The sequence below is a fragment of the Cottoperca gobio genome, chromosome 6 (assembly GCF_900634415.1).
Source record: "Cottoperca gobio chromosome 6, fCotGob3.1, whole genome shotgun sequence".
NCBI classification, from domain to species: domain Eukaryota; kingdom Metazoa; phylum Chordata; class Actinopteri; order Perciformes; family Bovichtidae; genus Cottoperca; species Cottoperca gobio.
Window position 1 is genome coordinate 27,363,462 of NC_041360.1, and position 10,549 is coordinate 27,374,010.

General features: G+C 45.2%; 1 protein-coding gene across 1 annotated transcript in view; it reads right to left on the bottom strand.

Moving 5' to 3' along the window:
• Window positions 1–5,831, bottom strand: part of immp2l (inner mitochondrial membrane peptidase subunit 2) — a 113,516-nt gene extending 107,685 nt beyond the window's left edge. The window contains exon 1 of the mRNA XM_029433790.1: window positions 5,753–5,831. The gene's annotated coding sequence lies outside the window, so the exon portion shown is untranslated. The remainder of the gene's footprint in view (window positions 1–5,752) is intronic.
• Window positions 5,832–10,549: the final 4,718 nt, after the last annotated feature.

The window sequence follows — 10,549 nt, forward strand, 5'->3', positions numbered from 1 at the left end:
AGAGAGACGTCAGAGAGACGGCAGAGAGACGGCAGAGAAGACGGCAGAGAGACGTCAGAGAGACGTCAGAGAGACGTCAGAGAGACGTCAGAGAGCAGAGAGACGTCAGAGAGACGTCAGAGAGACGTCAGAGAGCAGAGAGACGTCAGAGAGACGGCAGAGAGAGTCAGAGAGACGTCAGAGAGAGACGGCAGAGAGACGTCAGAGAGACGTCAGAGAGACGTCAGAGAGACGTCAGAGAGACGTCAGAGAGACGTCAGAGAGCAGAGAGACGTCAGAGAGACATCAGAGAGACGGCAGAGAGACGGCAGAGAGCAGAGAGACGTCAGAGAGACGTCAGAGAGACGTCAGAGAGACGTCAGAGAGACGGCAGAGAGACGTCAGAGAGACGTCAGAGAGACGTCAGAGAGACGGCAGAGAGACGTCAGAGAGAGTCGAGGCAGAGAGACGTCAGAGAGACGTCAGAGAGACGTCAGAGAGACGTCAGAGAGACGTCAGAGAGACGAGCAGAGAGACGTCAGAGAGACGAGCAGAGAGACGTCAGAGAGACGAGTCAGAGAGACGGCAGAGAGACGTCAGAGAGACGTCAGAGAGACGTCAGAGAGACGTCAGAGAGACGGCAGAGAGACGTCAGAGAGACGTCAGAGAGACGTCAGAGAGACGAGCAGAGAGACGTCAGAGGAGACGTCAGAGAGACGTCAGAGAGACGTCAGAGAGACGTCAGAGAGAGCAGAGAGACGTCAGAGAGACGAGCAGAGAGACGTCAGAGAGACGTCAGAGAGACGTCAGAGAGACGTCAGAGAGACGTCAGAGAGACGTCAGAGAGACGTCAGAGAGACGTCAGAGAGACGTCAGAGAGACGTCAGAGAGACGTCAGAGAGACGTCAGAGAGACGTCAGAGAGCAGAGAGACGTCAGAGAGACGAGACGTCAGAGACGAGAGACGTCAGAGAGACGTCAGAGAGACGTCAGAGAGACGAGCAGAGAGACGTCAGAGAGACGTCAGAGAGACGTCAGAGAGACGTCAGAGAGACGTCAGAGAGACGTCAGAGAGCAGAGAGACGTCAGAGAGACGTCAGAGAGACGTCAGAGAGACGTCAGAGAGACGTCAGAGAGACGTCAGAGAGCAGAGAGACGTCAGAGAGACGGCAGAGAGACGTCAGAGAGACGTCAGAGAGACGTCAGAGAGACGTCAGAGAGACGTCAGAGAGACGAGCAGAGAGACGTCAGAGAGACGTCAGAGAGACGTCAGAGAGACGTCAGAGAGACGTCAGAGAGACGTCAGAGAGCAGAGAGACGTCAGAGAGACGTCAGAGAGACGTCAGAGAGCAGAGAGACGTCAGAGAGACGTCAGAGAGACGTCAGAGAGCAGAGAGACGTCAGAGAGACGGCAGAGAGACGTCAGAGAGCAGAGAGACGTCAGAGAGCAGAGAGACGTCAGAGAGACGTCAGAGAGACGAGCAGAGAGACGTCAGAGAGACGAGCAGAGAGACGTCAGAGAGACGTCAGAGAGACGTCAGAGAGACGGCAGAGAGACGTCAGAGAGCAGAGAGACGTCAGAGAGACGTCAGAGAGACGTCAGAGAGACGTCAGAGAGCAGAGAGACGTCAGAGAGACGAGCGAGGGCGACTCTTCATCTGTCAGCAGCTCAACTAGCCCGACTACGCAAACTGTCTCCAATTTATCCAGATGAGCCAGATATAGAAGGTATAAACATCAACCTCATTGACCTCAGGTCAGCAGACCTCAGGTCAGCAGACCTCAGGTCAGCAGACCTCAGTCATCACACGGAGACTTTGTGCTGCGCTTTTGCTCTGATTGCTAGAATTGAGTTTCTGGGTCTCTGGGCTTCAGTCCATCTCAGCCGGTGACTAATGTTGACGTCCCAAAGCTTTTCCAGACCAATAAATCCACAAGGGAGGATGAATCAAGGCAGGGTGGGTGTGTGTGTGTGTGTGTGTGTGTGTGTGTGTGTGATTACAGCCGGCCGCTGAGAGATTTCCCCCAAAACCAGTTTCTACTTCTGCCTCTGCAGCACTTCTGTGTTTTGCAGGGGAAGCTGAATAATAACTGAACCCTGAGGAGACACAAGTTCAATGTAGTGAGAGGAAGAGTTTCATACGAGTGCAGCGTGCTATGAAGTCACTCGTCTTGTTTGCTTCATGTGTTTCCTGTCAGGTTGACTTATTGTCTGCTCGTACAACAACATGTTGACTTACGATCAGTATTGTGTTTTACTATAAATACACGTTTCATCTTTCTTCTGATCTGGAAAGCAGTGAAAGAAACAAGCGTCTCGCGCCAAAGTGTCCTTTAAAAACGGGGATAGACGAGGGAGACGCTGCAGGATGTCACCGTCTGACCGGGACCCAAAGTTCAGCTCCACCTGCTTCTCTGAGTACGAGGCGGACCCTGAAGGACCCCCCCCTCTTCATGTCAGCATATTACCCAGAATCCCCAGCAGGACGGTGCATGGCGTCCAGAGCAGAGTACAGATAAAAGTCTCTCAGAACATCAGAGAACAGAACGACTCCAAGACAAACAAGTCGACTGTTTGTTTGCAACAGAAAGCTCAGAGGCAGCAGAGCGATCGTCCCCGGGAGATGTGGAGGCCGACCCTGAGGACGACCCTGATAGAGTGGCCGTGTTCACAACCAGACAATGATACTGATGCTTTAGCTTCTCTAATGGTGCCGTCACAGCAGAGTTTTGCCGTGATGTAATTGTAATCGTATGAAAAGGTTGCCGAAATAACTGCATCATGTCACCCATTAGTAGAACGTCTGGATTAATGCTCCGTCAGGTCTGTGCGCAGGACGGCAAGCAAAGCACTTTTAAAATGCTTGTTTTCTGAATGGAGTTTGGATCGATCAGGGCTTGGTCTTTGCAAAGAGTCGCTTCACGTCGGGTGTGAACGCAGCATAAGACCTTTACAATGTATGATCAGCATTCTGCCACTGAGGTTACAGTGAGGACACCACATTTCTACCATTTCAATTGTACTGATCAAAACTACATTTACGATTCTTTAGATCCTTAAAGGTGGAAGTGGCCGTTTGAACATTTAACCGCTGGATTCATGTGCAGCGAATATCTGTGATTCAAAACGGTGCGAGTCAGAAACAACGTTAAGGACTGAAGACAGTGTCTGTTGTGAGAAGCTTGAGAAGCCCTGTGCTGGAGGGAATGGATCCTCTGCAGAACATGAACCTGCACCACCGGGTTCATGGCGTCCTGCTGCACTAACGCAGCCACAAACCGCCTTCGCACTGAGGGCGACATTTGCTCCGACTTAGCATCAGGTACTTCTATGTAATAAGTAATTCTCTGGATAATCTCTTAAAACCTCATCAGCAAATATGTATTCATCTCCAGCCCTCCTCGCCGTGCGATGGCCACGCTCGCTCAGCCAGAACTAAGGTGCTTATTGGACGTCAGCGTTGACTGTAAACTGGGAGGATGCAGGTCCACTGCCGGGGACACGAAGGGGATCCGTCTCTCATGCAGAACATCAGACAAGCCACGGCAGCAGAGAGAGCTTTACAAAGATCCCACTTCCTCCCGCTCACCTTGGAAGTCTAACGGGCAGTTTGGGCCTCCAGTGATGCAGAGATGAGCTCAGGCAGCCGCTGGGACACAAACACAAGCTGAACGATGCTCCACAGCACAAGAATCAAAGAGAAACCAGCCGGCTGAACACCGCTGTCCCATGATGGGTTCAGGAGCAAACACCGGACGTCAGACTACCTGTCAACAGACGTGACGGCAACATCACAGCTGACAGCACTAAAGGAAACATCTAAAGGCCGAGACGTTACTGTGAGTTATGTCTTTTGGTAAAGATGTGGCGTGTTATTCCACACAAGAGGCTCAGATGTTAACTTTTCTTCCGGAGCACTGCGCCCGTCTTCCTCCCCGCGGAGGACACGGAGCAGACGAACCTCCACAGCTGAACTCTACCTGCAGAAGTCAAAGCTGGTAAACAGCGAACAGCTGTGACTCTGTGAGCAGAGGAGCAACTACACTTTACTTTAGCAGTCATATGCAAATTAACAGCGGCACGGTGCAACGACGAGGTTACAGGTAAACTCAGACATAAAACAGGTTTAAGATAAAATATATAAATATAGCATTACATACATATATGAAGAAGAGGAGTGAGTGACAGGTTTATCCAGCACGGTAAATATCACCAGGTGAACCGGAGGGTTGTGAGAAGATTAATGAGAAGAAACTAAGTTCTGATACACAAATACATTTTTATTTTCTGGCCTTTTCTAATATTTGCTTTTTTGTGAAAACATTTGATCTCTTTGGATTTAAAAATGTAATTAAAGTTTGTTCTGCAATCAATAATGGAGACAATAATAATAATAAAATAATATTATATATAAAATAATATTATATATATATATATATATATATATAGATATAATATTATATATAAAATAATATTATATATATATAGATATATATATATATATATATATAGATATATATAATATTATATATAAAATAATATTATATATAATATATATATATATATATTATATATATATATATATATATATATATAGAATATATATATAAATAATTATATATATATATATATATATATATATATATATATATATAATATTATATATATATATATATATAATATTATATATAAAATAATATATATAATATATATATATATATATATATATATATATATATATATATATATATATATTCTATATATAAATAAAATAATATTATATATAAAATAATATTATTATATATATATCTATATATATATATAAATAAAATAAATATTATATATAAAATAATATTATATATAAAATACTAGTATATATCTATATATATATATATATATATATATATATATATTATATATATATATATATATATATATATATATATATATATATATATATATAAAGAAAGGCTTACTCAAATGGCAGCGTTTAAATCAATACAACATAAAGTCAACAGGTTGTTGTATTGCTCTAATGAACATTGCATTTGACATTAAGAGGAAACATTAAACCTTGCAGTTATTTAGATCAAACTATTGATAACTTTAGCTGAAACGTCTCGTTGGTGGAAGTGATAACTCTGGAACATGACAAAGTGGACCGTGCACAGTTACTGTGAGGGCGACACGCAGAAACCTCACGTTACATTCAAACCATGCATTGTATTTTAGATGTGTACATCATTAATCTGCAAGTTAATTTTTCTATTAATCGATGAAACATTTGGACTATAAAACATCAGAAAACTGCAACAAAAAAACTTCAATTACATTTTTCTTAAAACTGAAAAAGCAGCAAAACATTTATGAACTTCGAGCTACAAAATATCTGCCATTGTGGCAAAATAGAAGTATATGTAGCATAACATGGAAATAGTAAATGCACTTTAATTAGTCATTGATTCACAGCAGTAACTCCTCACTTCCACCTTAACAACATGTATCCAAACAATCTCCACTTTCCACCTTTAGGCTGTTGAACCCTGCTGCTGTCAGCCCCCTGCTGCTGCACAGTGACCTGTGCTAACAGCTAGCTGCAGCTGCTAACCGGCAGATTCACTTCCTTTGTAAATGTCGTGGACACAACAAGATGTCGGCGACAGCGGCTCAGTGAAACACGCGGGAGAGAAGCCGGAAGTCTCCTCACTGCTGTTAGAAATCACAACGTTACCAGAGAAGCTAAAGCTAAAGCTACAGATGCTAACACACCTACCAGTAACGTGCAGGTCCGACTTCCTGTTGTTGTCCTACGTCACGTGTCGCCCCCGGGTCCTAAAGCCCGCCAAATTCAGTCTGAACACTTTTTTATTCAATTCAAATAGCTTTATTGGTAAGACAGAAATTGACAGACAGTATCCAAAACAATGTGCAGAATTACAACAAACATCTAACATATACATTTAGAAGAATATCAGAAATACTTTAGAAACCAAAGTACCTTTTTAACATGAACAAACAAATACAAAATAATTAAATAATCATAATAAAGAAATCATTTTGGGAAGTGCATACTGAATCATTGATTATCATGCAAGATATAGCCAATAATAATACATATAATACATAAATAAAAAGAAAAGAGATCTGTTTCAGGTTATTCTTATTGATTTTATCTTTTATTCTCTATGATAATTGTTATGCACAAAAACATAACAGTGTGTAAATGTATTGCCTGGACATTATTTATCCTTTTCAGTTTATTCCAAACACTGATTCTTTTAATAACACAAAGAAAACGTTTTGACATTGTACATATTCTCTATTTTTACAATTCCTGCACAAAACGGTCTCTTTTATTTTAAAAGCAGATATATTGTTCATATGTTTTCTCTTTTTCATATTTTAAATCAAATCAAATTTATTTGTATAGCCCAATGTCACAAATTATACATTTCTCTCAGTGTGCTTTACAGACTGTACAGGTTACGACACCCTCTGTCCTTAGACCCTCTGTCCTCAGACCCTCTGTCCTTACACCCTCTGTCCTTAGACTCTCTGTCCTTAGATCCTCTGTCCTTACACCCTCTGTCCTTAGACCCTCTGTCCTTAGACCCTCTGTCCTTACACCCTCTGTCCGTACACCCTCTGTCCTTAGACCCTCTGCCACGATTCCTGATCCTGACTTTATCAGAGGCAACCTGCCACATGAGAGACAGACACTCCGGGGATGATGCCCCGGATGATGAGTTAGTAACATACATTTACATAAATGCATACAGATAGAGAGGGAGAAGAAGAGAGGGAGGGGAGGAGAGAGGAAGAGAAGGAAGAGACCAGGGAGGTGTCCCCCGGCAGTCTAAGCTATACGCTAACTATAAGCTTTATCAAAAAACAATTTTAATTGTCGATTCTCGTTTATTTACGTTAATTGACTCTTTTATTTTCTCGAGCTACGTTTATTGTTATCGCATTAACTTTGGAATGGAAGTTTTCCCATTCACTTCAATACACTCAGAGTTTTCTTGGAGGGACACCTAGTGGCCATTAGTAGAAACTGCAGCTTCACACACTTTAATCATTCAACCAAAGTGGTTTCTATTCGGTTAAATAACCCAGAAGAAGAGGCTTTTTAAAACATAACAGGATCTATAATGATGACGGGGAAATAAAGTAAGTTTTAAGTATCAAGCAGAAAACACATTTACTCTGGAGCAGAACTATTAACGCTCTGCACTGCAGCTCGGATCAGATACAGTAGCGTCCAAACAGCTTCTGCCTGATGGAGGAGCAGAGGTGGAAGTAGAGATGAAGGAAAAGTACAGTTTGAAACAGGAACTTGGACCAATCCGAGTTTTTAAAAGAGGCGGAGAGCTCTTCTACGATAAGGAGCTCGGATTCAACTTCAGGGCTTAATTAAAAGACGCCATTATCAGAGCGGCAGCCCATCTCACTCCTCACTATTTGCTGAGCAACCATAATATTACTTACCGGGCACATTGTGGCTGGATGTATAATATGTAGGGCTGTCAAATTAACACGTTAATTTCCATTAATTAATCACAGAAAAAATAACGCGTTAAAAATATTAACATAGATTAATCGCGCTCCTAGATGCTGGAGCACAGAGCGGGGACCTTTTTAAAGTGAAAGTGAAAAGAAATGATGTATAGAAATAGACTAGAATAGAAATATACAATAACATAGTGTAAAGAATATAAAATCTATGTAGCAAATCAGTTGCAATTCAACACCTGCGTACCAAGCAGCCGCCTGTAGTTCCAAGTCTTCTTCAACATGATGTTCATTTAGGAACTTGTGGAAACATTTACAGTAAAATCTCTCGTGTCACTTCTGGTTGTAAAAAAACAAGATGGCGACAAAACGACAAACTCAGGGCTGTAAAAATGCATCGATATTTTAACCGTTTACTTATTTATTGTACTTTGTACTTCCTCTTGTTGTTGCTCTGCACATACCGGCTGTGGGACGTCACGGTCGCTACGTCTCTGGTGGCAGTTTTAAACACGTGGTTAACATTGTGAAGCAGAACGTCTTGGTTTGGTTTAGGGAAGGACGAAGGTTTGGGTTGAAATTAAATAAGAAGAGTTCCATTCGTTCGGTTGCTTTTATTATAAATAATATCAGCGTGAAATGACAATAATCAAACACGTACTATACAGGCTGAAACACAGACGTGTTTACAGTTCAATCTGGTTCCGGGTTCCGGTCGCGCATGCGCCAATACAAGGGACCGTCCATTTATGCAATCCGTATAGTACAATGTTCTCTATCTCCCTCCGAGTCTTTATTAAGCCAACGGGTAAAGACTGAAAAACTTGAAGTTCAATAAATATGAACGAACGTCTGTCGAACTCATTGTATGACTAGCCCATGGAATAGTCCTTGTGCCAGGTAGGCACGCCGGTCGCCCTGGTGGATCGGCGTTGACCCATTGCTGACGCTGGCGGTCTCACGTCGGGCTCCCGTGGGGGTGGGGCTCTTAGGGTCCCAAGGGCTGGTGGTGGCGTCTGGTGGGTCGTGTGGGTCGGCGTGCCTCGTCCTGCTGCTGCTGGCATGACTGATGCAGGCAGTGCATTACGCCGGGGTGTGCTCACTGATGTCAGTATCGACGGTGATGTGGGCCCTGTTTGCTTCGCAGGTGTCACGGGATCGATGTCGTGGTCAGGTAACTGTGGTGTCACGACGGGTGCCGGCACAATGATGCGGGTTGCTAGGTCGTCACAGATCGATCGGGGTCGTTGCGGACTGGGCTGAACTTGCGCAGAAATTTCCTGTTCCGAAGAGTGACTCTGCCAGATCCGTCGATCCTGATCGCATATTGGTCATGTTGCTGTACTTCCACGACACCGCCAGTCCTATCCCATTTGTTGGGGTGGGGTCCTGTCTGGTTCTGTACGCGGACTAAGTCCCCTACCGCAAGTGGCAGAAGGCGTTTAGTGTGCTCCACCCAGGTGTCAGACATGCAAATGTGACTTTTGCGGAGGGCCTCCTCTTTTGCTTTCAGGGTCTCACGCCAAGTCTCGTGCAGTCTGTACTTCCCGGGGAAGATCGGGATGATATCGTGTATCGGAAGGCCAAAAACACACATGGCCGGGGAGATCTTTGTGTCAGGGTCTGGCGTGTTACGATATTGTAATATCGCTCTCTGCACAGCATCAGTGTCAAGTTCTCCTTTCAGGCCGGTGTTGTCAGTGATGAGTCGTTTCATCGTCTTGACGGCCATCTCCGCACGACAGGTGCTGTGGGGGAAAGCCACCGATGATAGGCAGTGGTGAACGCCCCATCTGTGGAGGAACGACCTGGTCTCGGTGGAAATGAACTCGTCTGATGCAAGCTCTTCTGGCGTCCCGTATGTCACAAAGACGTGGCGTAAGTGGTTTATAAGGCCAGTGGCGCCACCTGTTGACGTCGATATGATCGGCCAGTTCGAGTATTGGTCCACCGTCACGAGGTAATGTACACCCCTGTGTACGAAGAAGTCTGAGCACACAATGGGTAAACGACCGGGACAGGTGGGGTAGGTGGAGCTCCAGGCTGGGATGGTGCCATCCGGTGGCAGTGTTCGCAGTTTCTCCGAGTGGCACTGATGTTGGCCGACATACCGGGCCAGAACACAGAGGATTCTGCGCGTGCGGTCATCATCGATATACCCTGGTGGGCAGCATATAGGGCGCTCAGCACCTCGCTGCGGAGTGAGGGTGGTATGACTACTCTGTCATTGTATAGGATCACTCCGTCTGTCGATGTAATGTTTTCGTGGTACTGGTGAAAGTCGCAAATGGCCTCTGGCATCTCGATCTTTAAACCGTCCACTGCCATTTTCTCCAACATGTGCATATCGCCGTCACTGGTGGTGGCCTCCCTGACGCGGTCCCATGTCACTGATCGCAATGATTCCAGGCCTGCGGCGCACCATGCCATGTTGTCCTCCTTGACGTCATCGTCGTCCTCCAGCTCGGATCGGCGTAGGAGAGATAGGACCTCGGTGTGTGTCCGGCATTGTCGTCCGGAAGGTTCATGAGTCATGGTCGTGTAGTGCCGACCGGCCTACGTGACATTGCATCTGCCGCTTTGTTCTTCATGCCTGGGATATGAATGACGCGGAAGCGATAACGTAAGGTCTTCTCCTTGAGGTTCCTGAGGTGGGGGTTGGGTATATCGTCAAGCGCTCTGTCCGCAAGGAGTTTCAGCAGCGGCTTGTGGTCCACTGCTACGATCAAGTTCTCGCAGCCCAGCACAAAGTAGCGAGCCTTGTCCAAGGCGTCCGCGACGGCGAGAGCCTCGCCCTCTATGGGCGCGTATCTGGATTCTGCTGCGTGTGTGAATCTGTTGCCGACCATGGTTATCTTCCATCCATCGGTGCAGCAGAAGGGCCTGACTGGTGTGCATCGGCAGTGCTTTTGAAACAGCCAGAATCCAATGCCCTCCTTTGACCAGTCCGTGGCGATGCATGTCAGCTTGGTCTTGTCAAAGATGCGGATGCCTTGCTCGATTTCTTGAACGACCACATCCTTTGACTCGCGGAATATGTTCTCTAACTCTGGGGACC